Below are 7,134 nucleotides of genomic sequence, written 5' to 3' on the forward strand. Positions count from 1 at the left end.
GTCACTCTGTTTTCCTTGGCTGGTTATTTTCGTCAAGCTCAAACTTTATCTTTGGGATGGATTATGCAACGCCACAGTTAACGTCATTTTAAATGCACGAATTTGTGTATGTTTCATTTCTTATATACTTTGAGTTCTTTGTGGGGCGTCTACACGCAGGGCCGGATAGTTCCGAGGACCCGGCTCAGGAAAATTGGTTAGGGGGGACCTCCTTTACTTTGCAAAAATATTCCAAAAGCCGGGAATCATAATGATCAAAAAAACTGCTCCGACTTTACTCAACAAGATTAACAATTTAATCAAACGTTTCGTCTCCCATGCAGGAAACATCGTCAGTGAAACCTACAAGCTACTTTGTAACTTCCCACTTCCTTTTCCAAAATTTATTTTAGCGGAAAAATACCAATCGTTCTCGGTATTCTATTTCTACATACATTTCAGTATCCAAGAATGACGTAAAATATTTTTGGAAATAACGACATTTTTTGCGCCGAAATAACCTCACAAATATATCAGAAGTGTTCATTACTTCTCGCCGTTATTACGAGAATCGAAAACTTTCTGATTGGCAAAATCAGGAGAAACTCGTACATTGATGTCGCACGAATATACATGTCTCTGATATTATCAGCATTTTTCTTTTAAAAGTGGAAATCTATTAAAAAATTCCTCACTCATTTTTTTTAAATATAAATACCGCTAGGTAGTGCCGCCAATAAAAAAAAAAGGGGGGGGGGGGGGACCGGTTTGGGTGCAGCAGGGAATCTAAGGGGGCGGGGGGGGGGGGGGGGGGGGGGGAGCGGGGTCGCACGGGCAACCGCCCCGGTGACGATTGCCCGCTGCCGGTAGTCCTTCAGATATCTAACCGATAAGATCCGCATTGCTTTGCAGCTCTTTTACTGTCATCCAGTTAATTATACGCTAGTAAAATTACTACAGCATTCAAAAGTGTAATTATTCTTTATTTCATTTTTGTTTGACGTCATATATGCCAAGCGATTACTACTATTACGAATATCAGATTAATTAGGAGAAAGAGGCGACGAAATGTAACTGTAAATATTACAAAATATCCTGCCTAAATATCCCTCAGGAGAGCCTGCGAAACGTTTTCACTCCTCTAAATAAAATAATTTTCAACATAAAATTTAGGCCACACAAAAAAAGTTCACCTGTTTGTGTTTAGTGTAATCCAACTGTCCGAATGGCATAAACTAAATAATGTTGTTTGGTCAAAATAATATTTAAAAAAATAACATCTTTTTTTTTTCTATGTCACTCTGAAATTCATTATACAATTTATAGTATATCAAAAAGTTTTATAGATTTTTTTGTCTGGTTTATAATAAATTTTGATGTCAATTTTAAAATGTGTCTAATTTTAATTCAAACCTCCTTTCCTCTTCCTATGTTTTCTTTCTTTTCATTGGAGGCGGTGAGCACCACGTATTTATCAGCCTCGGCGGACATTAGATGAGGGGATTGTCGTCATGGTAAGTTGGCTAGTTAACAAAAACCTGTGAATTACCTTCTTTTTGTTTTCAATTAACGGTGGATGATTGAGCGTGTTGGGGACTAAATTTCGATAACGAACAAGGGACATGGAAGAGAAACAGACGACACAGGTTTTCCACTTGCAACCTGGGTCGTTTGTTTGTCTCCCATGTCCCTTTTTCGTTATTGTAATTGGTCAATTATCGCGTTCCTTAGCCTGACTTAAAGGGATGGTGAACCGAAATTTGGATTTAAAAAAAAAGAATGCAGGAGATGTAGGCGGAACGCTACAATCCCTACAACAGTACTCGTAAGGCGATATCTCGAATGGACGGCCGTATTTTTGGAAAAAGAGGTCGATATTGAACCAGGCCGACGAGGCGCGTGACGTCGACATATCTCGTTTCCTCCTCTCTTCGCTTCACCCCCTCAATGCCTCCATGCGGCGAGGCGGAGAAGCCGCGAGGCCCTTTCCTCTCCTTCTCGGAGAAACAAGAAGACGTAAGCATATCTGTCAAATGCGCCTCCTTTGTTTAGAAAATACGGTTATCCGTTCAAGGTATCGCTGTATGAGTGATGTTTTGGTGTTTGTAGCATCCCGTTGCACGCTTTTGCCGCCGTATTTTGTGGAATCCAGACTTCGGTGAAGCATTCCTTTAAAATTTAGTGCAAAAAGAGCACCGCATGCCCCCCCCCCCCCCCTTCCCCCCCACAATGACGCTTAGAAGAGTGACGTAGTCGTATCAGCTCACATCGTCACAGTGTCGTCGGCGCACCCACCAGGGGCACGTTGCCGAGATAGCGGCGGAAGCGACTACGTTACTTTTCCCAAAGGCATTGTGGGTAGGGCTTGTGACGGTCTTTTTTCGCGCAATTAAGATATTCGGCTAAAAACCGTGAATATTGATCAAATAATATTTATAAATCTATTACATTTAAGCAAATTCTTTCAATTGTTCTAGCCTCTGTAATTGCCGTTAATACTTCAATTGCAACATGGGCCCTAAAACCAATAACTGGAGATCTTAGTCTCTCGTATTTGTCTTTTTCATAAAATCTATCACCATATTCCTCAGCTTAAATCACAACTAATCATCCCCCCTACTTTGTTTCAGCACGCCTCGATCATCGTCACTAAGTCGGTGTCCCATTTTGCCACTATAACGTTTATTATGACTCTTTTATTCCCAGGACTTCCAAAGACTGGAATCGCCTACCTGCATCGCTTACATCAATTAATGACCACGCACTTTTTTTGTACATCTATCGCCAATTTCGTGTTCCCCGTTCTTTAAGTATTGTATATTTTGTTCCAATTGTTTATGTTTACTATTGTTCCCACTCCCCTCTGTAATGCCGTGTGCCCAGAGGGTAAAATAAATAAATAAATAAATTAATTAATAAAAAACTTTCATGATGATTATTATCTCCGTCCAGCCTAATAAATACATGGTTAATTAAGATGCACTCGTCTAACTCCCACGCCTTTTTTTTTAATATCTGCTCGAATTACAATTATAAACACTCGGCAAAGCATTCATACATTTTTTTTTTTTTTTTTTTTTTAGGATTTACAGGTTTGTTTTAAGAAAGATCTGAACCTACACTAATACGATATGTGCCGACGATCTATACGGTCAGGGCGACTGGCTGATGAAGGCAAATGTTCGAAGAAGGAGCGCTGACACACAGTCGACCCATGTGATTTAATCATAAAGGCTTCATGTATTTCACGCTCTAGTTTTGTTTTAAAGTTCCCCACGACCTTAGTACCATGAAAATATGGGCGGCATTCGCATCTATCACAGTGTATACACTGCCAAGTGACCAGACGGGATTGCCAAGTGGCAGACGAGTGCTCTCTAATTCTGGCTTACGTACACTCTCCCGCATGACAAAGTAATTTCCAGTGTTAAGTAGAGTACATTTAAAAAGCACTTGAAGTAAAGTACAAAGTAATTAATGAGAGGTTACGTACTTCAAGTAAAGTACTAAGTACACAGGGCGCAATGTAATCGATGTATACTACTATAAATACAATGTGCTTGCAAAGTAAAGAAGTCCTTTTTAACACAATACTTCATTGTGCCCTTTGATTATATTATAGAGTGATTTTGTGTGTGTGTGTGTGTGTGTGTGTGCACGTGTGTGTGTGTGCGTTTGCGTATTTTAACTGGTATGCATTGCCCCAGCGGTAATGGGCGGTGCATCCGTTATTTTTGGAAATGGCGGCAAATAATGGATAAAGTCCATTGGAGTAGTTGTTTTACTCTCGCTGACTAGCTATTTAACCGAGTGAACTTATAAGCTAGAATAATTATTTGTATCGCCCCTATAGCCGTCATACTTCACTCAGAGAAATGGCCGAACGACGTCTCGAAAGACGATAGCAAGTTATCACATGACAACGATACAACATTTTTTTTTGTTGTTGTTGTTGTTAGAGGTTGGTGAACTTTTACACTCGGCCTCAGGAGTTGTGTAACTGGGAAAGCCAAGGGGGGAAGCGAGCGCGTGGTTCTTGAAAGAGCTTAATTTTACCGAGCGCAAAAAGCCACTGTTCAGGTCAACGTCCCCATGCCGTTCTCAGCGCTTTACACTAGTTATTGCCTTCTGAGAGCGACGAAAGAGACGACTTCTGTGCAGGCCCACTCCCGCGAGCACCCTGCAGCTTGGAGATTGTCGACGGAGTTGGTGACGGGACATAAATCTGCCCCCAAACACAAACAAGATTTGGCAGTGGATGCCGAAAACAACAAAATAATCTCGGCTTGCCCAAAGGGAACTTTTTTAGGTCCATTGTCAACTATTGTTTCTATAGGGAACCGCCTTGTACCCCGCTATGGCAAAAATGTTTACCGGAATTTGGGGAATGTACTTTAAAGTTGGGAGTTGTACTTTGCTTGGAAAATACTAGAAGAAATACTTTAAGTACAGTACATATTAAAAAAACAAAAAAACGTACTTGAAGTAAATCACAAATTTTCTAAACCTACCTCAAGTGCAATGTACTTAAAGTGCAGGGTGTCACAAAAGAAAATTTACAGGGCTTTTTTCACCGAAAAAATAAACTAGGCATCGCCTAACGCTCATTCTCCGCCCAAAGGTATACGCTAGAGGTCACACCCAGATGCCGAAGTTTCAGCCCGATCCGATAGCTTATTCAAAAGTTATGTGATTTTCTAAAAAAATTTCAATGGGAAAACGGAGCCCATTTTTGCCCTATGTATTCGAAAATTCCGTCGGCCGCCATTTTCCCATTGGAATTTTCAGAAAATCGCTTATAACTTTTGATTAAGGTATCGGATCGGGCTGAAACTTTGGCATCTGGTTGTGACCTCTAGCGCTACCTTTGGGCGGAGAATTAGCGTAAGGCGATGCCTAGTTTATTTTTAAAGTAAAAAAAGACCCTGCATTTTTTTTTTTTTTTGCGACATTCTGTATTTTCCATCACTGGGAATTTCATAGGTGTCCCCTATGGCGCACCCACGGAACTTCGTAGCATGACGTTTATTGCACAGTTCCTTCTGCCTCTCCGGACTCTACTGCTTAATAATAAATTAAAAAAAAAAAAAAAAGAAAACAGGAAAGTCGGGACAAAGTTCCGAGAGTGCGCCGTGTGGACTATAAAAGCTTTCTTTGTCGTGAGGGAGGGTGTGCGTGCGCCAGATGGGGAGTTGCATCGACGTTAGAATTAGAGAGCACTCAGCTGCCACTATAGGCTATCCCCGTCTGGCCTCTTGGCTGTACGGCTGTACACTGTGATAGATGCGAATGCCACCCAGATTTTTATGGAACTATGGTTCTGGGGAGCTTTGAAACAAAACTTGGAGGACGCTTAAGATTCGCCTTTAAAAGAGTAGAACGCGACAACGAAACATATAAACATTTAAACTCCCTCTCGTTCCCAAGCCGTGGGAGTCTGGCTCGCAACGGAAGGGTCGTGGGTTCCAATCCCGCCTAAAATTCTGCGAATATTAATTACTTTATAAAGTGAAATCGTTAGAGGCATGCGGTGACCTTTATTTCGCATTACATGTCATGTTTTTTTTTTTATGATAAGACTGTGATGGCGCATGCGAGCTGGTGTAGATTTACCATTTTTTTTTAACCTCCTAGAAGAACCAAGAGTGTAAGGGACAGGAAAAGGACAGGACAGGAATCACTTTTATTCCACGGGTGACGTCACGTTCCACGTGAGCGTCGTGAGTTGTTTGAAACTCCCGCGCATTCGCTTTCGCGTTAAAACTAGACCTTGAAATATATGAAGGCTTCATGATTAAATTGCACGGGTTGAACGCCTGTGTTTGCGCCCCCTTTTTCAGGCAGCTTTACCAGCCAAACCTCAGTCATTCACCATTGTCGCCCGGCTTCTTCGAATTTTTAATATTTTTATTTTATATTTTATTTTATGCCTATTTTGATAATGTATGTGTCTATTCTAATATTTATGTCTATTCGAATAAATTTCAGTTGAAGGTTACGCCCTGTCCTGTGTGCCTCCCATTTTCTTGTCCTCGTTTTCTTCTTTTTTTTTCTTTTCGCCTATATCTTTATTATAGGTATAAAGTATAGGTGGCTAATCGTCCTGACAAGTTGGATAATTAACTAAAGTATGCTAATTACCTTTTAATTAGTGCAAATAAACATACGTATTTTTATTGAAGAGAGTCATCGAAAACCACTAAATAAGTAAATTTCAGAAAAATTTTGGGCGTGTGGGGAGCGCAGTAGTGGGGTAAAACTTACCACGTCGTGCGACAGGCACAATACTGGCGCCGTGAAAACGCGGATGATAAGAGACGGAAAAACCGCGCAGCTAGGCGCGTTTTCGTACCACTAGCCTTTGGGCCTGTTGCAGAACATGGTAACTTTAGCGTATCGCCGCGATTCCCACGGGCCCTAAACCTTTCTAAAAAATTAGTTATTTATTGGTTTTCGATGACGCTCATCAAGTGTTCGATTGGACCGATATCGTTATATTCAATAATGAAAAAGGTAATCGAGAAACTTTAGTTAATTAACCGACTTATCGGGACGACTATCCCTCTATGTTATGCCCCCCCCCCCCCCCTTTGGCCGTATAACTGACCTGCATAGACCGCAACCGCGGTGTAACTTCCACGGCTTTTATTTTTTTAATTGGTAAATGTTAAAAAGACAATGTATACGGTATATGCTCTATATTTACATTATTGTTTGCTTAAAAGCGTTTTGTTGTTGTTTGCAGGGAAAATTGATTAGAATTGAGCCATCAACTTAGTTGTGGCCGAAACGAATGGACGCGTGTGAAATACAAGGTGAAGCGCGAATGAAAATATTTACCAATCTCTCAGAAAAGATGACAGACCAGTGGAGCGGAGCAGACGATAAAGCATTTCTAACAGGCATAACTGTGCTTAGCCAAAAGGAGCCAGAGTGAAAATTTCCGAGTGCATAATAATGTAATAAAATCTTTTTTTTTCTTTTTTCTTTCTTTAATTAGACCTTTGGCGCAACATTTGCATGCTGGCTTGATATCGCCTTGTTCGGGTTTTCGTTTTGTTGATTACATAGCTCATGATCTGTGTAAAAATAATCTCTCTCGCGGTCGTTCATCCCAAGGTTTTAATAAAATCGCCAAGCAACGCGTTGAAAGCA

This window comes from Ixodes scapularis, unplaced genomic scaffold, assembly GCF_016920785.2.
Source record: "Ixodes scapularis isolate PalLabHiFi unplaced genomic scaffold, ASM1692078v2 PGA_scaffold3__209_contigs__length_174095766, whole genome shotgun sequence".
NCBI classification, from domain to species: domain Eukaryota; kingdom Metazoa; phylum Arthropoda; class Arachnida; order Ixodida; family Ixodidae; genus Ixodes; species Ixodes scapularis.